Raw genomic sequence first — 22,056 nt, 5'->3', positions numbered from 1 at the left:
TATAGCTAGGATTTTATTGTATTAACATTATTATACATACATTTATACTATATATATTCAAATTCACTCACAAATGAATTCTCCAATTCAAATATATATTCATAAAGGTGTGTGTATATATATATATATATATATATATATATATATATATATATATATATATATATATATATATATATTAGCCTGGAGCATGTATATTTAAATATACGTATACAGTTGTGAGTGAATTAGAGTAAATATAGTATTTACTATATAGAAAATGTGTGTATGTATGCATGTACGTACGTATGTATGTATGTATGTATGTATATTATATATATATATATATATATATATATTATATAATATAAATAAAATCGTCATCTACGCCTATTGACGTGTATACACACATACACATACACACACACACACACACACACACACATATATATATATATATATATATATATATATATATATATATATATATATTAAATTTCCACACTTTATTATAAAATTATTTTCAACACTTACATAGCGAGCATCCCCTCAGATGAGTACCCTATTAATCATATGATGCCTAGAGAGGCACCGAATCTCTTTGTGTAAGGAAAGGTGAATAAGCGGAATCTACCAAATTTGTGGATATTTCTACTGTGATGAAAAGATACTAACACCCATAAACCCTTAGGCCATAGAACATGTCACTTATAGGAGAGTCCAATATCTGGGAACATTTCATAAAAGTCGTAGTAATCTTAAAAGGCCAATGATCTCACTGCATAAAATAAAAACATAACAAAGTGATTCTGTATCTTTTCCTGTCCAGGCCTTGAAACATGTATTTATATGTTTATATATAATATATATATATATATATATATATATATATATATATATATATATATATATACACATATATATGTGTATATATATATATTTATAATATATATATAGATATATATATATATATATATATATATATATATATATATATATATTATATGTATATATATATGTATATACATGTACGTATGTGTGTATATATATATGTGTATATATCTGTGGGGCATAAAAACAATTAGAATAGCGCCAACGTTATCCCTGCGTGTTATAAGAGGCAACTAAAAGGGATGGGACGAGGGGGCTGGGAACCTCCTCTCCTGTATAAAATCCTGCGAGACATCAACAAAGAGATGGAGCTGGGGGGAGAGTGTTTGAATGTGCGTGGATGTAGTACGATAGAGTAAAAGATGTGAGATTGGAAGTATGTTTAGGAGTAGAAGGATGGATGTATTGGCCTTGTGTGAGACAAAGATGAAAGGAAAGGGTGAAGTGAAGTTTGGTGAAATGTCTGGTAGAGTGTCTGGGATTGAAAGGGGAAGAGCAAGAGAGGGTGTGGCTTTATTGCTGAGTGAATGGATGACAGGTAAAGTAGTGGAATGGAAGATATCAACTAGGTTAATGTGGGTAAGGGTTTGGTTGGGTGGGGAATGTTGGGCGTTTGTCAGTGCGTATGGGCCAGGTAGTGAGAAAAGTGAAGAAGAGCAGAATGAGTTCTGGAATGAATTAACTAGGTGTTTAGAAGGACTGGGTAGAAGGAATTATGTAGTTGTCATGGGTGACTTAAATGCTAGAGTGGGCGCTGGAGAGGTAGAAGGTGTCGTCATTGGGAAGTATGGCGTACCAGGTGAAAATGAGACTGGTGAGAGACTGGTAGATATGTGTGTTGAACAAGAGATGGTAATAAGTGCTAGATTTTTAAAAAAGAAAGATAAAAACAAGTATACATGGGTAAGAGAGGCAAATGGATGAGTAGTAGAAAGGGCTTTAATGGATTATGTGTTGATAACTAAAAGAATGTTTGGAAGATTGAAAGACGTGCACGTGTTTAGGGGTATGGCTAACGGTATGTCTGATAATTTTTTGGTGGAAAGAAAATTAGTTGTAGCAAAAGAGTGGGGGAATAGAGTAGGTGGATGTAAAAGGGAGCTAGTGAGGGTTGAAGAGCTAATAAAACCGGGGGTAAAAAGTAAATATCAGGAAAGGTTGAAAATGGCATATGACGAAGTGAGAGTAAGAGAAACTGGTAATTTAGAGGAGGAGTGGAAGTTAGTAAAAGAAAATTTTGTTGGGATTGCAAGTGATGTGTGTGGCAAGAAGGTTGTTGGAGGCAGCATGAGGAAGGGCAGTGAATGGTGGAATGAAGGAGTGAAGGTAAAAGTGGAAGAGAAAAAGAGGGCTTTTGAAGAATGGCTGCAGAATAATAGTATAAAGAAGTATGAAAAATATAGAGAGAAAAATGTGGAAGTAAAGCGCAAGGTACGTGAGGCAAAGAGGGCAGCTGACCTGAGGTGGGGTCAGGGATTGGGTCAGTCATATGAAGAGAATAAGAAGTAGTTTTGGAAAGAAGTGAAGAGAGTAAGGAGGCAGGCGCAAGAATTGAAGAGACAGTGAAAGATGGAAATGGAAGGTTGTTAAAAGGAGAGGAAGCAAGGAAAAGGTGGGCAGAATATTTTGAAAGTTTACTGAATGTTGAGGATAATAGGGAGGCAGATATAATTGCTGTTGCAGGTGTTGAGGTGCCGGTGATGGGAGATGAAAATGAGAGAGGGATTACAATAGAGGAAGTGAGGAGAGCACTAGATGAAACGAGAGTAGGAAAAGCATCTGGTATGGATGGTGTGAGAGCTGAGATGTTGAAGGAAGGGGGTGTGACTGTACTTGAATGGTTGGTGAGATTGTTTAATGTCTGTTTTGTGTTGTCAATGGTACCAGAAGATTGGGTTTGTGCATGTATTGTACCACTATATAAGGGTAAGGGAGATGTGCATGAGTGTTGTAATTCAAGAGGTATTAGTTTGTTGAGTGTAGTTGGAAAAGTGTATGGTAGAGTAATGATTAATATTATTAAGGATAAAACAGAGAATGCAATCTTAGAAGTACAGGGTGGTTTTAGAAGAGGTAGGGGTTGTATGAATCAGATTTTTACAGTTAGGCAGATATGCGAGAAATATTTAGCAAAAGGTAAGAAGGTGTATGTTGAGTTTATGGATCTGGAGAAAGCGTATGATAGAGTTGATAGGGAAGCAATGTGGAATGTGATGAGGTTATATGGAGTTGATGGAAGGTTGTTGCAAGCAGTGAAAAGTTTCTACAAAGGTAGTAAAGCATGTGTTAGAATAGGAAATGAAGTGAGTGATTGGTTTCCGGTGAGAGTGGGGCTGAAACAGGGATGTGTGATGTCGCCGTGGTTGTTTAACTTGTATGTTGATGGAGTGGTGAGAGAGGTGAATGCTCGGGTGCTTGGACGAGGATTAAAACTGGTAGACGTGAATGACCATGAATGGGAGGTAAATCAGTTGTTGTTTGCGGATGATACTGTACTGGTTGCAGACACAGAAGAGAAGCATGACCGACTAGTGAGAGAATTTGGAAGGGTGTGTGAGAGAAGGAAGTTGAGAGTTAATGTGGGTAAGAGTAAGGTTATGAGATGTACGAGAAGGGAGGGTGGTGCAAGGTTGAATGTCATGTTGAATGGAGAGTTACTTGAAGAGGTGGATCAGTTTAAGTACTTGGGGTCTGTTGTTGCAGCAAATGGTGGAGTGGAAGCAGATGTACGTCAGAGAGTGAATGAAGGTAGCAAAGTGATGAGGGCAGTTAAGGGAGTAGTAAAAAATAGAGGGTTGGGCATGAATGTAGAGAGAGTTCTATATGAGAAAGTGATTGTACCAACTGTGATGTATGGATCGGAGTTGTGGGGAATGAAAGTGATGGAGAGACAGAAATTGAATGTGTTTGAGATGAAGTGTCTAAGGAGTATGGCTGGTGTATCTCGAGTAGATAGGGTTAGGAACGAAGTGGTGAGGGTGAGAACGGGTGTAAGAAATGAGTTAGCAGCTAGAGTGGATATGAATTGTTGAGGTGGTTTGGCCATGTTGAGAGAATGGAAAATGGCTGTCTGCTAAAGAAGGTGATGAATGCAAGAGTTGATGGGAGAAGTACAAGAGGAAGAACAAGGTTTGGGTGGATGAATGGAGTGAAGAAAGCTCTGGGTGATAGGAGGATAGATGTGAGAGGCAAGAGAGCGTGCTAGAAATAGGAATGAATGGCGAGCAATTGTGACGCAGTTCCGGTAGGCCCTGCTGCTTCCTCCGGTGCCTTAGATGACCGCGGAGGTAGCAGCAGTAGGGGATTCAGCATTATGAAGCTTCATCTGTGGTGGATAACGGGGGAGGGCGGGCTGTGGCATCCTAGCAGTACCAGCTGAACTCGGTTGAGTCCCTTGTCAGGCTGGGAGGAACGTAGAGAGTAGAGGTCCCCTTTTTGTTTTGTTTCATTTTGTTGATGATGGCTACCCCCCAAAATTGGGGGAAGTGCCTTGGTAGATGAATATGTATGTATATATGTATGTATGTATGTATATATATATATATATATATATATATATATATATATATATATATATATATATATATATATACATACACATATATATACTATATATACATACATATATATATATATATATATATATATATATATATATATATATATATATATATATATATATATATACAGTATATATATTAAGATGACTCCCAGGTCTGGGCACGAAAAATATATCATACAATGGTCCTGTGTCTAGGAACCAAACATAAAATATCATATATATTACGACTGGCAAGCTATACAACCTCTCGAGTTCCAAACTCACCTCTCCATTTTTACATTAAATCTCTTACACTTGAAAATATTGATACCCGAGCTCTGAGACAGTTAAATAACTCCCAGACAGCAATATATAAAAACCCTGAATATCCAAAGGTCTCTTAAGTACAATCAATACTAAACTGGGTAATTTTTCTCAAGTCAAATTTAAAGCCACCTTTTACTATGATTCTTTAACGGGGATACGAGCGAATACTAATTTAAACACTGGTGATTGGAATAATGCACTCTACAAAAATAAATATATTCTATATAGATTACAGCACTTTGAAAGAATTTAAATCAAAACAAATAAATCACTTGAAAATATTATGTCAGAACAAAAATTACATTAAGACAAAAATGTTATGGTCTGAAAAGTACATAGTCACTTGACTTGAAATATTAAATGTGAATAAACCTTAGAATAAGACAAAAGAAATAATACTTACAAAAATTATACTATCACTTGTTTCACTTGAAATTAAATCTGAATACAGTATTCAAGTTTGATACTTAATGAAAATAGAAAACCAGATCACGATACAACTACCTTTCACCAAACTACAGGGCCATTTACAAAAACTCTAAGAGAATTTTTATAAATACTCACTGTGATTACAAAACCTGGAACACCTAAACTTTGATGTCACTAAACACTTTTAACCCTGGAACGGTACGGTGGGTCGTCCGCGACCCCGAGCGTCAAAACAAAAGAGGTTTTTCTCACGTGACTCACCCCCGTGACTGAATATGTGGGTGATCGACCTGCAGTAGGTGTCTCGCCTACACGCTCTAGTAGTGTCCAGATGTGCATCGCTGTAGCTGTACTCCTTCCCAGATTTCTGAGACGCGTCGGGGTCGACCGCGACCAAGTTTACCCTTCTAAGGTAATTTGCATAATTATCAAAGTTATTACGTATTATGAAATTGTCGTAGAATGGTGCAACTTGTAGAGGTTATCAGTTGTGGAAAGTCTTGGTGGATTGTTTGGCTACCATGTGCATGATTTTTTTTTTAGTTGAAATGTCATTCATCACCACGAGGACCATTTTACCGCGAGTGCCCCTTTTTCATTTTTTTTTCATTTTTTGGCCAAGTCATTTTTCCGTAAGAAATTGCCAAATAGTGTCGCAAAACTTTTGCTTTTTTAGTGTTGGAAAGTGTGTCTAGATGATCTGGCTACCCATGCGTGACTTTGTTTTTGTCAGATACGCCGTAGATATTGGTATGTGGGGTATTTTCCTGCGGATGCCAATTTCTGTTTTTTTTCAATATTTGTAAAAATTTACTACGTAGTAAGGAATTGCCGTATATTATTGATCTTTTTTCATGTTTATTTGTTAGAAAGTGTGCCTTGATGGTTTGGCTAACACGTGCATGTCTTTTTTTTTTATCTGAGATGCCGTATATTAGAATGTTGGCCATTTTTCCGCGAGTGCCCCTTTTTATTTGTTTTGCATTTTTTTGCTTAGTCATGTTACCGTAAGGAATTGGCAAGTAGTGTCACAAAACTTATATTTTTATAGTGTTGGAAAGTGTTTCTAGATGATCTGGCTACCCATGCCTATCTTTTTTTTTTTAGCCAGATATGGCGTATATATAGGTGTGTTATTCCGGGCTGCCCACAGGCAAGAGCCCGGGTCTTACACAAGGTAAGGCAATCTATACAGACAGACAGACAGGTGTGTTCGATTTTCCTGTGATTGCCATTTTTTCGTTTTTTCCCATTTCTTTCAAAATTACTACGTACTAAGGAACTATCACAGAGTAATGATTCATTTAGATGTTTATTTGTCGGAAAATGTGCCTTGATGGTTTGCCTAGCTCGTGGCTGAAATTTTTTTTTTTCTGAAATGCCGTATATTAGAATGTTGGCCATTTTTTCCGCGAGTGCCCCTTTTTATTTGTTTTGCATTTTTTTGCTTAGTCATGTTACCGTAAGGAATTGGCAAGTAGTGTCGCAAAACTTGTATTTTTATAGTGTTGGAAAGTGTTTCTAGATGATCTGGCTACCCATGCCTATCTTTTTTTTTAGCCAGATATGGCGTATATATAGGTATGTGTTTGATTTTCCTGTGATTGCCATTTTTTCGTTTTTTTCCCATTTCTTTCAAAATTACTACGTACTAAGGAACTATCACAGAGTAATGATTCATTTAGATGTTTATTTGTCGGAAAATGTGCCTTGATGGTTCGCCTAGCACGTGGCTGAAATTTTTTTTTTTTTGAAATGCCGTATATTAGAATGTTGGCCATTTTTCCGCGAGTGCCCCTTTTTATTTGTTTTGCATTTTTTTGCTTAGTCATGTTACCGTAAGGAATTGGCAAGTAGTGTCGCAAAACTTATATTTTTATAGTGTTGGAAAGTGTTTCTGGATGATCTGGTTACCCATGCCTATCTTTATTTTTAGCCAGATATGGCGTATATATAGGTATGTGTTCGATTTTCCTGCGATTGCCACTTTTTCGTTTTTTCTCATTTCTTTCAAAATTACTACGTACTAAGGAACTATCACAGAGTAATGATTCATTTATATGTTTATTTGTCGGAAAATTTTGTTTACTTCTTTTTTGATTGAATATCATCAAATTTTTTTAGCTAAACTATTATATTGTTTTACATTTTTTTTTTTCGATTTTATTTCCCTTCAAAAATTTTTTTTGGGGTCAGAATTCTAATTTTATAGTCGTAAAATAATCGACAATCATCCAGCAATCCACCATACAATTTTTATGCATATCCAAGAATAATTAGATTAGTAAATAACACCTTGAAATTGACATACCCTTCCTACATTTCATGTGGCAGATTAGGGAGTCTGAGTCAGTGTGGTTGGCGGCCATTTTGTGGACATATCCGAAGCGTAAGTTGCCCTATCTATATATATTCTTGTTCCCTATAGAATTTGTGATATTTTGGTATATTTTTACCTGCATAAATATCATATTATATATTAAATATATGTATATTTTACGAAATTTCTAAGTACTCAAAAAATGACCTTTAGATATGGCCCCTGATATAAATGTAATTTACAAAATAATTAAGATTTTTTTACATATTTCTATTTTAGGATAACATATGTTTATTCCCTAAAAAAATTAGCCACTTCCTATTTCATTTGGGTACCCAAAAAAATTCATGAAATTTGGACAAATTTTTTTGCCAAAAAAAGTTACCCTTTTTTCTCATTTCAGATCTTCACCTCCATGGGTCCGACTTCATCCAAAATACATCAAGATGTGTCCTAAGCATTCAAGAATCAATTCCTAAAAGGATTTGTGTATATATGTATAAATTTTTTTTTTGTGAATTTTTATGTAAGGTCTTTTTATTTTTCTACTTATTTTTTAAAAATATTTATAATAAATAGTTTTTCTGCAGATGAGTAGTATTTATCTTTACAGTAGTTTTAAGCATTCATTGAACTTTTTTTGGCAAAAAAAAAAAAGGAGGTTACTGCAAAATCAGATTTTTCAAGAATTTTTATTTTGCGTCGGGGTCGCGCGCGACCGAGTATACCCTTAAAGGGGTGTCCGAGGAGCGTACCTATCCAGGGTTAAAACAATATATTTGGATGTGTATGAGATAGAGGGGGAGATGGCTGACTTAAGGCTGCAATTCTCTCTCTGGTCTATGCAACCCTGGGGTCGCCTTTATATGAAACTTAACTACTTCAAGAAGATTCCAAAAGATCTGGGAAGCGAAGGGGGTTGGCCTAACAGCGACGCCAGAGTTTCCAACTATCACGTATCAAACAGGAGAACTAACCCCGCTCTACAGCAACCCTCCATCCACCCACCGTTCTCGGAAATATAAAAAGGATAACATCCTAGCACTAGAATTTTCACGAATATTCCAAAGCACATGGCACAAAATAAGAATTGCTTATTTCCTCTCAAACGTGAGGCAATACCTCATAAAAATATAAAAGAACATTAAATAAGCCCTTGTTCAAATCTCGCACGAATCACATAACACTCAAATAGATTAGGTAAGACTTTGTAACCAAATACATGAAAATAAAAAGTAAATTCTTAAAAATAAAGTAAATTTACATAGACTGACTTGAATGAAAAACACAATGAAATTAACGACGATAGTCTTATGTAATTTACATAATAAACTTAAATCTACACTAGTGGGACTCATCTTAAGAGCTGGCTAACCTCTCTTCAATGCACAAATGAAATATATAAATACATCATGAATAAACTACTGTATTTACTCTAAACTAGACCAGCTTTGTGAGAATATATATATATATATATATATATATATATATATATATATATATATATATATATATATATATATATATGTAAATTTATGTATATATATATATATATATATATATATATTCAAATAAGCCATATAAATTTTTGATACATTGTTTGGATTCTCCTAACGACCTCGGGATCAGAGCCCCAGGCAAAATCACACAGACAAGAGCTTGTGACCGGCCGGGAATCGAACCCTGGTCCGGCAAGCTTGTATAGACAGTGACTACCACTTGGCCACGAAGAAAGATAAAAAGTCAATGACAATTCTGCTGTACTTATACCTGTCGAATTCAGGTGTTTTTGTACTTAGAATTGAAATCAACCCATCTTAACCATCGTAGCTAATTGGTAGTTTGTTACTTGGCATTTAATTAATGATAAATCTTGCACATTTAAGACATGTTTTTCATATTCAAATAAGCCTTATATATTTTTGATACATTAAATGTGCAAAATTTATCATTAATCGAATGCCAAGTAACAAACTACCAATTAGCTACGATGGTGAAGATGGGTTGATTTCAATTCTAAGTACAAAACACCTGAATTCGACAGAGATAAGTACAGAAGAATTGTCATTGACTTTTTATCTTTCTTTGTGGCCAAGTGGTAGTCACTGTCTATACAAGCTTCCCGGACCAGGGTTCGATTCCCGGCCAGTCACAAGCTCCTATCTTTGTGTGATTTTGCCTGGGGCTCTGATCCCAAGGTCGTTAAGAGAATCCAAACATTAATGTATCAAAAATATATATGGCTTATTTGAATATGAAAAACACGTCTAAATGTGCAAAATTTATCATATATATATATATATATATATATATATATATATATATATATATATATATATATATATATATATATATATATATACACTTGTCTGAGTGATGATTCTTTAATGTGGTGAAAGGGTGTCCATATCGTCATGATCAGCAAAGCTGTACTAGTCAGGGGAATCAATGCTAAGTTGATTCTCTGTGAGCAATCAAACGCCTTGCCAGAAGCCCAATGAAAAGATCTAGAGTACCAAGCATTTAGCACATTCTGCACATCTCTCCTCTGAGAAGATGTACCCCTCCAAAACTCACACGGGCCCCTCCTCTGTGATGTCAACACTGGTAACCCCCTCTGTGACGTCAGTACTGGTAGACCTAGACCGAGGATACCTGCTCATATGCGCTGACTGCTGTTTGATTTCATTCATATCCTTACACATCTCTCACGCCGATCTACTGCACAACTACTGGAAACAAAGTTTATTTAGCATGGTATTACTAAGGATGCTAAAGATTGATTCCATGCCTGTGGAATAGTTGAAAGTTTTCATCGCACACTCAAAGCAGCTTTGATGTCCCGCTGTAAGGTCCCCAACTGGGTTACCCAGCTTTCCTGGAACTGAGGACCAATCCTAAAGATGCCCTGGATGTCTCGGCAGTTGAAATGGTGTATGGTAACCCGTTGGTCGTCTCTGCCGAATCTTTTTCGTCTGCAACCTCCTCCGACAATCTCCAGTGTCTGTGTCACATTGTGGTAAAATTTACTCCATGCCTCCAGACTTACAAGCCCCCAGCAAAGCAACACACAACGACAGATCTGCACTTAGCAACTCGCGTTTTCCTGGGCAATGACACTAGCAAGCCACTGCTAACACCCCCTTAAACAGGCCTATTCCTCGTGATCCGTTGTATGCCGAAAGAATTCTAGATTAACATGCATGGCAAAGAAGATTTGATCCCCATTGATTGCCAAAACCCTGCATATCTCTTGGCAGATAATCTGGCATATATATATATATATATATATATATATATATATATATATATATATATATATATATATGTATATGTATATATACATATCTATATGTGTATATGGGAATACACATATATATGTATATATATATATATATATATATATATATATATTATATATACTTGTTGCATATGCAGATGATGCTACTCTCTTTGCATCAATTCCATCCCCTGAATGTAGATCTTGGGTTGATGAATGCCTTAATAGAGATTTAGCTAAAATTAGTGCATGGTGCAAATTATGGGGTATGAAATTGAATCCTAACAAAACTCAAAGTATGATTGCAAGTAGGTCAAGGACGGTGGCTCCTCAACATCCAGATCTCAGTATTGATAGCGTTTCTTTAAATTTATATGACTTTTAAAATTTTAGGCGTGATTCTCGACAGCAAATTTACTTTTGAGAAACACATTAGGTCTGGGTCTTCTTCAATTGCTCAAAAAATTGGCTTATTGAGAAAGTCTTTCAAGATTTTCGGGGATCAATCTACTCTGAAGAAGTGTTTTAATTCTTGAATTCTATCTTGTTTTGAGTATTGTTCTCCTGTCTGGTCATCAGCTGCTGATTCTCATCTTAATTTGTTGGACAGAAACTTGCGGTCTATTAAATTTCTTATTCCTGATCTAGATATTAATCTTTGGCAACGTCGTTCAATTAGTTCATTATGCAGGTTGCATAAGATATTTCATAACTCTGACCATCCTTTACATTCAGATCTCCCCGGACAATTCTATCCTGTTCGTAATACTAGGCAGGCAGCTAATTCTAATAACCAGGCCTTCTCCATCATGAGGCTCAATACTACACAGTATTCTAGAAGTTTTATTACAGCTGTTACCAAGTTGTGGAATGATCTTCCTAATCGGGTAGTTGAATCAGTAGAACTTCAAAAGTTCAAAGTTGGAGCAAATGTTTTCATGTTGACCAGGCTGACATGAGTCTTTTCATAATTTATATATGACATATCTGTTTTTGACGTTGTTAATAGTTTATATAGGACATATGTTTTGACGTTGTTACTGTTTTTAGAATGATTTATTGTTAATTTATTCTCATCATTTATTTATTTCCTTATTTCCTTTCCTCAATGAGCTATTTTTCCCTATTGGAGCCCTTGGGCATATAACATTTTGCTTTTCCAACTAGGGTTGTAGCTTGGCTAGTAATAATAATAATAATAATAATAATAATAATAATATATACATATATATATAAATATATATATATATTTATACATTGTAAATCTATATATATATATATATATATATATATATATATGTATGTATATATATATATATATATATATATATATATATGTATATATATATATATATATATATATATATATATATATGTATGCATATATATATATATATATTATATATATATAATTATATATAAGTACAGTATCATAAATGAATAAGAACACATTTGCTTCACAATCATACTGAGTGGATATAGTAGTCTTTCCTCTCAGCAAAATTTACTAACAGTCTATATTTCTTCTATGAGATGGGAAGGAGGTACAATAAGTACTGTTCATCACCATAGAATGGTTTGAGTTTATCAGCAGCATGTTCGAGTAGTCATTGAAAAACACTTCGTATCACATATGTAGACCCTTAGCGAACACTTTCTATCACTTTATATGGTCCAAGCCATTTCACATTTAATTTTCTGCTTGTACTTGGGAACTGGGTCTCATTCTTTACCCACACTGGGGACTTTAGTTCCACATTTTTCTTCACTTTTTTTTTTCTATTAGCAATATTGACAAATGTTCTTGCCATTTCAGCATGTGTCTTTTGAATTAATTCATGGGCTTGAGCGAGATAAGTGTCCGTCACCACATCATCCATTGAATGCACTTCACCGAGAATTTGCCTAAAGGGCCTACGGCTAAATAATACACAGTGAGGCTGTTCACCCATGGTGGCATGTATAACACAATTAAGCGTCTTCTGTGTCTCTCCTAAATATTTTGGCCATTGATATGGATGACCCTGACACATGTGATTCAACAAAGTTTTCATGGTCCTGTGCATCCTTTCAGAAATACTGATAGCTTCAGGATGGTATAGTGTGATGAAACCAGTATTTATGTTGTGTACTCTACAAAGATCTCTAAACTGTTGTGAGGTTAATTCAGCACATTTGTCAAGAATTACACACCTTGGAACGCCAAAGTCATTTAAATACTTATTCAAAGTCTTTACTGACAACATCTGTCATCTTGTTCCTCAGTGGGTAAAACTTCACATAGCGTGAATAGTGATCAATGATGGTAAGAACATACCTGTACCCATCTGCACCAGACACCATGTCTGTCAAATCAATACTGATACATTCCAAGTGTTTATGTACTGGAGGTTGTTCATAGATATTGTGCTGTAAGGACACTCTCTCTTTATGAGCTTGACATGTAATGCATTCTTTAGCATATTCAACTACATCAGATGTAAGTGAGGGCCAATAGAAGTGTCTCCAAAGCATCAATAATTTTTCTTCTACCTAAATGACTTGCATCAGACTCATGTCCAAATTTTAAAGCTGCTTTTCTAAGCTCTTGAGGCACCACAAGTATTAACTGAATACTATCATCTTGCTTATCAGCACTTAGGTATAACAAACCCTCATACAGCATGAACTGATGAATTAAAGCTCTGGGAACCTCTTTCTAGGTAATTTTCCTCCTAAGTAAGCAATCAAGTCACCCCATCGGGCTTCCCTTACCGTTTATTTCTAAATTCTTCCTTACTTAACACAACATAATTATCTTGATTATTGTGGAAAATTACTCTAACTGGCCTACTTAACTGATCAGCAACCTCATTCTGCTTTCCTGGCCTATACACAACTTTAAAGCGATAATCTTGCATTTCAATAACCCATCTTTTCATCCTAGGAGACTTTTGTCATTCTTTTGAAGACTGACACAAGAGGCTGATGATCTCTCTGAACTGTAAACATGGTACTCAAAAGAAAATCATGAAACTGTCTACAGGCCAAGACTATGGCCAAAGCTTCTCTATCAGGAGTTGAAAACCTCTGTTCAACAGGTTTCAATTTCTTTGAAAAGTATCCAACAAGTTTCAAAAGACCATTACTCTCCTGCATCAGTACTGCCCCTACATGATATAGACTAGCATCTGTGAATAACTGAAAAGGCATTGTCATTTCTGCTTTTACCAGTACTGGAGCTGTCATCAAAATCTGTTTTAGCTACTCAAAACTAGACTGACATTCTGGTGTCCAACTAAATGGTTCCTTCATTCTTAAAAGATTAGACAAGGGGACAGCAATTTTAGCAAAATTGTGCATGTGCTTCCTGTAAAACCCACACAAACCTAAAAATCTTCTAGTTTCTTTTACATTAGTGAGAGCTTTCATATCTCTGATTGCACTTATGTTGTCTGTACAAGGTTTGCATCCATCCCTAGATATGATATTGCCAAGAAATTTGACCTCTTCTTGAGCTTCACGCCCTTTTCCCCCAACAGTTTGAACAACTCTCTTAATCTCCTAATTCATTTTTCCAAACTAGGGGCCCAGACGACTATATCGCCTAAATAATTCTTGACCCAGCCTTTCTTTATTAAGGGAGCTAAGATATTTCCTATTACTCATGAAAATATGGCTGGACTACAACTCAACCCAAAAGGGAGTCACATTGATTCCTGGATGCTGACTCAACTAACTCTTCTTATCTAGGTAAAGGATGAATATCAGTTTGGAGGTGAGTGTTAACTTTCCAATAATCAAGGACATTCTTTGAGAGTTATCAGGTTTCCTAACTAAAACTACAGGACTTAGCCGAGTAGCTGTGGATGGCTCAATCATATCTTTGGCCCCCATATCCTCTAACATATAACCAATAAGTTGTTTAGACTTCTCAGGATATTTACATATAGGGGTCCTAACTGGCTGTGGATCACTAACATTAATTTGCCCTTGAACTTCCTGAAATTTTCCTAACTCATTTTCTAATATAAAAATTTGATGATTTTCCATTACAATCTTCTTCAACTGGGCCTGTTGTTCATCATCCAAATGTGACCAATCTTCTCGTGCAAATAAATTTACTAATTTCTCCCCTCAAGTGCATCCTTGTCCTGGTGCAACACGCATGCTTTCAGGGATAAGCTCATTCTTAATCTCAACCTTTCTATATATGGGAGATTCTGAACTGAGGTCCCTTTCATCAATCTTTTTATAAGTACCTATCAATGTTCCTATCTTTAACTTAACTATACCCTTTGTACTATCTACTAGGGGTATAAAAACTTCCTTATTGTTATTGACTTTAAGGCACAAAGCACTCATAGAACCACTATGTTTCACTCCTGATTCAAATACAAGTACTGTATCCACATCTTCATTAAAGTTAACTGCATACATCCGTACTGGGGAAGGAGGTAGAATAATCTTTTTCTTTAACCTAATCTCATCTACATTGGGATTTGAGGGTTGGACTATCTTGAGATTCCTAATTCTTGTGGAAGGTCTCATTTCAAGAACACGCACACGATACGTAACATTATCCAAAACTAGGATACCTTTCTTAAGATCCCATGGTAAACAGGCTATCCCAAGTAAATCTGCACCCAAAAGTCTGGCACAATATAAAATAAATGAGTAACAACTCTACGGCCAACATTAACACCCAGATAAACTGATCCCAATACCGGTACAACTGTCTAACTCCCGTTAACTGTGATAAATTTCTCATCTTAGCAGGCTTCAAACCTAAATTGTCCACAAAGGATTTCTTGACTATACTGGCACAACTAGCTATATCAACTAAAGCTCCTATCTGCATTCATTAACCATCAAACTTATACTTGGAGATCTGGCATGACCTTCTAGTCATAGTGAACTATCTCCACCTAATTGTCCTGGACATCCTACATGACTTCCCCTAACATTTGGTTGACAATCTAAGCATACTCCCTTGGGTGGATTATAAGGACAATCAGACAGATTATGGGTGGCTACTTTGCTAAAAGCACGTTATTTTCTAATATTAATTTGTCTCTTATTGGACAATCAATTTTCTTGTTTAATTTGTCTAATTTTATCAATTTTTTTGTTTCATTACATGGAGTTCCTACCTCAGGGGTACTTGTTACTGAGATTGGTGACTTGGAATTTCCAGCACCTGAAATGGGCAAGTCTTTGTTGTTATTACTAATATTTGTGCCCTGAGCCCTATAACCTTCTTCTGCATATGCCATGAAATTCTTTAAAGGTATAAGGTCTGCCAAGAAATCAACTAATTTAGCTTGAGCTTGTGAATTTAAGCCTTCGTCTTAAAGAACTTATCTGATGTTGGAATTGGATCATTGGGGAACTTCATTGTTAAAGCTGAAATTTTACACAGCGATTTATTCATAAAAGAACTAGGAGGTTCATCAAAATAATAAGTCATGGCAGTTATCTCTTGTCATGCCTGTAAATGAGTTGCTGCACCTATAAAATGTTATTTTATGAGCCTTTTAATCTCACTCCAAGACAGATTACCATTCTTTTGTATCTCAGCAGTTAAGAAAGTAGCTATATCCCATTCACCCCTAGCCATTACAACTTCTATCCTCTTATCATCCGAGCTTGTGCATGACTCTACTTGCCTAAAGAAAGTATTCAACCTATTGTCGGCAACTACACCCTTAAGCTCTGCAAGTTTGAGGAGAGATACATCTTTTGGTCTTAAAACAGGTATATCATGAGGAACTGCTACAGGAGTAATATTTGAATAAAGGAATAAATTAGCTTTACTGAAAGATCCAATAAAAGGATTGGATATGACAATCTGATTACTTACTGCATAATGAAAGGGTTTGTCTGATTAACAGGAAGTTGAGGAGGGTAGGCTGGTGGTGGATTAGGGATGGGGGTGGGGGATGGTGTAGGGGGTGGTGTTGGAATTGCAGGGTTGTGTGTTGTTGGCCAGGCCCTTTTATGCATTAGGGGTACTGTACTCATGAGCGCAGATGTGCTTTGTGTGTTTGTACATGGTGGGTTTGGGGAACTGTATGGTAGTGTCCCTGGTATTGTCTTGATGTGTATCTGAGAAAGGGTTGTATGGGTTGTGTGGAGTATGTAGCGCAGACACTACTGAGGGTCGAGTGTCATTAAGTGTTTGTATAAGGTGTTGCATTGTCCATATTTTGAGCCTGCTGTGTTAAATTCCCTACCTTTGACCAAACTCCCTGATAGGACTGTGTGTAAGATTCTGCTTCCATTACTACTTGTCTAACTTTGTTTTCTAACTGTGTTAGTTATGTGAACAAGTCATCCAAAGCACTGGCCATTATGATACAGTAATCTAACAAAAATAATTTAAACAAAGTAATCCCCAAATATGTAAATGATATAAGACATATTCAAAATTACATGCTAAGTATACATTATACATAGGATGATACAGTTCAAACAAAATTTCTATAAAAATATACAAAAATCATAAGTGTGACCTACAATATTTAGGTTTCATGAGTAAATGGAGTCAATAGCACCAACATGTCAACGGAGATTGTGACTTTTTCCCCAACATAAATTTTCATTCGACATAAAAAGATTTCATTGTTCATGCGTGGATGGCACAGGAGAACCGGAGAAGGTAGTGGAACGATGCGTCCTACCTGCTGGCTTCCATGGCATATGAACTGTATCATTCAACCTTACTTTCTAAGTTCTCGTGTCATAGACTATCCCGATAAACACAGTATGGTCCCATTCCTAGGGTGAAAGAGAGAGAATGGTTCCATAATTTTCTTTATTCAGCTTAAGGGGTTGTTCACTTCCATTATTTAATCTCCCAGACTAGTTCCCTGTAATTTTTACAGTTATTTTTTTTTTATTCTTCAAATAATAATGCCTACCTCTGGAAGATCTTTACAATGACAAAGATAAAAACATGGCAGCCCAACGGATTAGATAACGAATGCCACAGGTCGATCGAGAAATCTCAGAGGCTAGGAGGTATCGGCAGTCCCGGTAAGTCAGCACACCGACAAGTTGAGATCACTTTTCGTAAAGGGAGAGTTCCAATGGACTGCGCAGTCCTAGCATGAGAGATCACGAGTGAATGCAACATGGCGGACCAACGGATTTGCCGATGCAGGCTAGGCTAAGCCTAATAGGTCGAAAAACCGGGGGATCGAAGACAAGGTGGGTATAAGGGCTCAGTAAATTAGAATAACCGAGGTAAGAACCTTCTAAGGGTAAAATGGCCGCTGCCAACGAGTCCAGTAATAAAGTCCTGATTGCCATCAGCAAGCCTGTTTCCAACTAAAACTTTACCACTCTCTAAGCTAGACTAGCCAGGACTGACACACTAAAACATAAAATACATTAATGCATGGTAAATGTATCCACAAAACAGAGCCCAAGGCATCGTAATGCTAAAAATAAGGTTAGCTAACGTGATACTAGTGAAATAGGACTAAATGAACACGAAGTAAGAGGGCGGTCGAGTAAGCGACATATCGCCCAATGGCTAGCTGGGCACGGAACGCATAGCTCTCTCGTCGCCTAAAAAAGCTAAATAACCACTCGCCGAGGAGATCTAAGACAGTGAAGGCTAATTCAGACTGTAAAAGATGATGGAACTAAACTTACACGACGAAGAGGAAGCCATCATGCATGGAAAAACTCCAAAAAGCTGAAATAAGCGCCCTCGAAAAAACTTTGTACAAAGTAAACCGCTGAGAAGAAAGGAATGGTGTCATCAGTGATGTACGGTGGTACCATGAGGGGAGAGGATGTGTAACGGCTCCTCACCTATCCTTCCCCCTAGTTTCCTAGACCGGGTTAAGTCTATTAAGGGTGCAAATATCTATGGTTATCTACAGATACGTCCCTGATTATACACGCCATCTTACGATAGTCGCTCCGGGGGTTAAAACCTTAAGATACCTGACCGTAGTTCTCTTGTGATATCACTCGCAGAAATATTATACCTTACGAAGCTGCCGGAAGGAACTCCCATCAGGACGACATGGCTCGAACCCAAAAATAGATTTTTCCTACGTCAAAATCCATTTTATATTTCAGTTTCACAAAAACAAAAGGAAAATTTACAGTTTCATCCATTATGGGAAATCTATTATAATAATATATTTCCCGAGTAAAGCAAGTCTTTTGTAGTATTTCTGTAAAATGTTATTTGTCGCAAATGCCTAGTTCTTTATATATCGACGATCAAACTCACGCTACTCATGTCTTACTCCCAGATTTTTTCTAAGTCTGTTGTTATTGTTGACTGTGTCTTGTATTTGCTTAAATGAGCCCTGTAACCACTATAATCCGCAGACAAACTAGTCCACTATAAAGTCTTACACGTTTGGCCAATCACAGCGCCTATCCACTATGACGTCATACATGTTTGGCCAATCACAGCGCGACAATACAACAGCGCCACAATACATCTTTCCCATGCATTTCATTTCGTTCTTAGAAATGGAGGCAGTAGCAAGCACGTCATCTCATGTTGCACAAGAAGTTGAAATTCCATCTTCTTGTCCTGACTGTTTCCTAACTTGCAATGAATTTGTTGTAAGTTATTCGGGGATTATTGAAAACCTAGTGGATTTGTGCCAGAGAGACAATTTAATTTTACAAAATCAAAATTGGCCTGCATGTCAAGGAACCTTCCCAACGGCTTCACGTTTTCCTCAAAGCAGCAACACATCTTGATGAACCAACAGTTTAAGGTAAGCTTCATTAATTTATAGAGTATATTATAATGGTGATAGTATAACGATGTATGCAGCAGTACCATCCCTTTGGATTTGGTTTGATGGATGTGTTAGGTAGTGGCTGTAAGGGGGGGTGGCCTCGCAGGGGTAGGCCTAGGTAGGGGTACAGGGCCCTAGGTTAGGTGGTTGTATTAGGTTCGGTAGTGTCCCAAAATTCACTGTGGCCTTAAGGGGGGGTCGCAGGGGGGGGCGGAGCCCCCCCCCCCCGGTAGGCCTAGGTAGGGGTACAGGGCCCCTAGGTAGGGGTACAGAGCCCCTAGGCTAGGTTAGGTGGGTTTATTAGGTTCAGTAGTGCCCTGAAAATCACTGTGGCCTTAAGGGGGGGGTCGCAGAGGGGGCGGAGCCCCCCCACCCCCCGGTAGGGCTAGATAGGGGTATAGGGGGAGGGGTGGTGGAAGGATAAGTATTCATTTATTGCAAATATCATTTGACGCCCCCCCCCACCCCAAACCCCGGTTCCCACCTGGTGTCCCCCATAATTGTTGGGATGAAGTAGGGTCTTTCTGCATTCTAGAATAACTTAGTAAATCTCCAAATCGGATGGTTTGCTGTCAAAATAAACGTTAAATTCGTTGGAACTACACTATTTCTGATGCAACAAATATATTTTTATTCCAGTTTCCCCATAATGGATGAAACTGTAAATTTACCAAACAAAAATTACAGCAGGACACTTCTACTTAATTATTTTACAATGATATAAACAATAGTTTTCAATTTTTCTATAGAACAAATAATATATGTGAAAATAGAGTAGGTTACCTTTAAGGTTTAGGAGGCAAAGGAAATCTTACCAAACTAAGTGAGTTAAATTAGGCTAATATGCCCTTTAATGTAATATAACATAGGCTAGGCTAATTCAAACATCTCTAAAAAATACCCTACTCATGTTTTTATATGCAAGTCTAGGTTAGGCTATAGAAGGTTACGATGGCCACTGTGCCTGGGTTAGGTAGGGTATAGGAGGGCATAGGTTAACTTTTATATTTTTTAAATAATTTTTAGAGCCTAATATATTTTCCAAAGAAAACATAACTTCATTTGTTAAGAAAAAAATCTGCTGGGCCTTCAGAATAATTGTAAAGCCTAATCTAGTAAGGTAAACAATGGAATTTCCCTTGGAATATGATGGGAGAGAGGGAGAGAGGGGGAGGGGGAGTCGAGGTGTCATACACGTTGGCTACTTCGTGAAACCCTCCTGGCATTGAAAATAAATATAAATATATAAGAAACCATTATTTTTCGTACAGTTGATATGGTTTTCAGGAAAACAAGGAGGTCGTAATGTAACTAACACGTTCACATCATCCTTTTTCTAAAAAGAAAAGCATATGTAATACTCGAGGAATAAATAGGGTCTTCATACCGACGCCTCACTGTATCCATTCTGATCTCTTTTTCCTCTCTATCTATATTGTAATATTTCCTACTCTTATAATAATCTTCTAACTTTAAGTCTTACCATTGAAAAGGGATACGTTTAATGTCTTCTCTAGCGACCGCAAAATCACATATCATTAAAGGAAGGGAATCACGATCACAAGTAACATCGAGTAAGGTAAGGATCACATGTCACATCAGATTCAGGTTGAGGCTTTGCCTTTGCAACGGCGCCTCTGTGTCTTTTAGTTTTGTGTGTTCCTTATTTTCACTAGTTTTTCTCTTTTCATCCACATTTGTTGTAGTACACTTTTCTTGTTTTCAATATTTTCTTCCCAAAAAAGTAATTTTCCAACTGTTTGTGCATTATCTTCTTCGTATGGTTGTTGGAGCTCAATTGCTTTTATTCGTATATCACTAAACTGTGGACAATATAACATGAAGTGGTTAGCATTTTCTTCTACATCACAGAATACACAATTTATATTTCCATCTTGGTGTCTGGTTTTTTTTCGTCTTCTTTTTTTTATATATTCAAGCCTAATGTGTTTGTCCTTGCTCTGAATAATAAAATTGACGAAAATGTGTTGTCATATACTTCCTCCTCCTTTATTCCACTTTTCCAGTTTTTATACAGAACTAGACTCTCCTTGCACTCCATTTCACTCTTCCATTTGCTTGTGTCCCATTCTCTTGTTCTCTTCTTTATGTCCTCTTTCGTACATCTCTTGACTTCTCTCATCGCCATCCCACATTCTTCAGCATACTTCTTCACATGCATCCACTACTTCCTCTCTTTTTCTTCCACATCATTGACTATTGCTGTTAGTAAGTACTTCTCTCCCTTATAAATGCCATTAAGGTACCTCAGCTTTCCATCCATTACCCTTGTTTTCATAGCAGATGCTCCTACATCCCCTCTCAAGGCTACAATTACTGTATTCTTTACACCCCTAACATCCTTCTATACACTCCAATCTCTATTCCCTGCAACTTTTCTATTTCAGTTTCTGTTAAGTTAATTACATTTGTTCCATATAATATAGAAGGTAGCGCTACACTTTTCCAGTATGTTTTCCCTATCAGTATTTTATTGCAACTTTTTCTATGATTGAATATGTCAGATTAG

General features: G+C 36.7%; 1 protein-coding gene and 1 pseudogene across 1 annotated transcript in view; both read right to left on the bottom strand.

Moving 5' to 3' along the window:
- LOC137619721 (uncharacterized) overlaps positions 1-21,155 on the bottom strand; it is a 260,492-nt gene extending 239,337 nt beyond the window's left edge. The window contains exon 1 of the mRNA XM_068350014.1: positions 21,010-21,155. The gene's annotated coding sequence lies outside the window, so the exon portion shown is untranslated. The remainder of the gene's footprint in view (positions 1-21,009) is intronic.
- Positions 15,655-16,752, bottom strand: LOC137620088 (uncharacterized; annotated as a pseudogene).
- Positions 21,156-22,056: the final 901 nt, after the last annotated feature.

This window comes from Palaemon carinicauda, chromosome 26, assembly GCF_036898095.1.
Source record: "Palaemon carinicauda isolate YSFRI2023 chromosome 26, ASM3689809v2, whole genome shotgun sequence".
Classification (NCBI taxonomy): domain Eukaryota; kingdom Metazoa; phylum Arthropoda; class Malacostraca; order Decapoda; family Palaemonidae; genus Palaemon; species Palaemon carinicauda.
The sequence above is the reverse complement of the archived record's forward strand: the minus strand, read 5'-3'. Positions and strand labels throughout refer to the sequence as shown.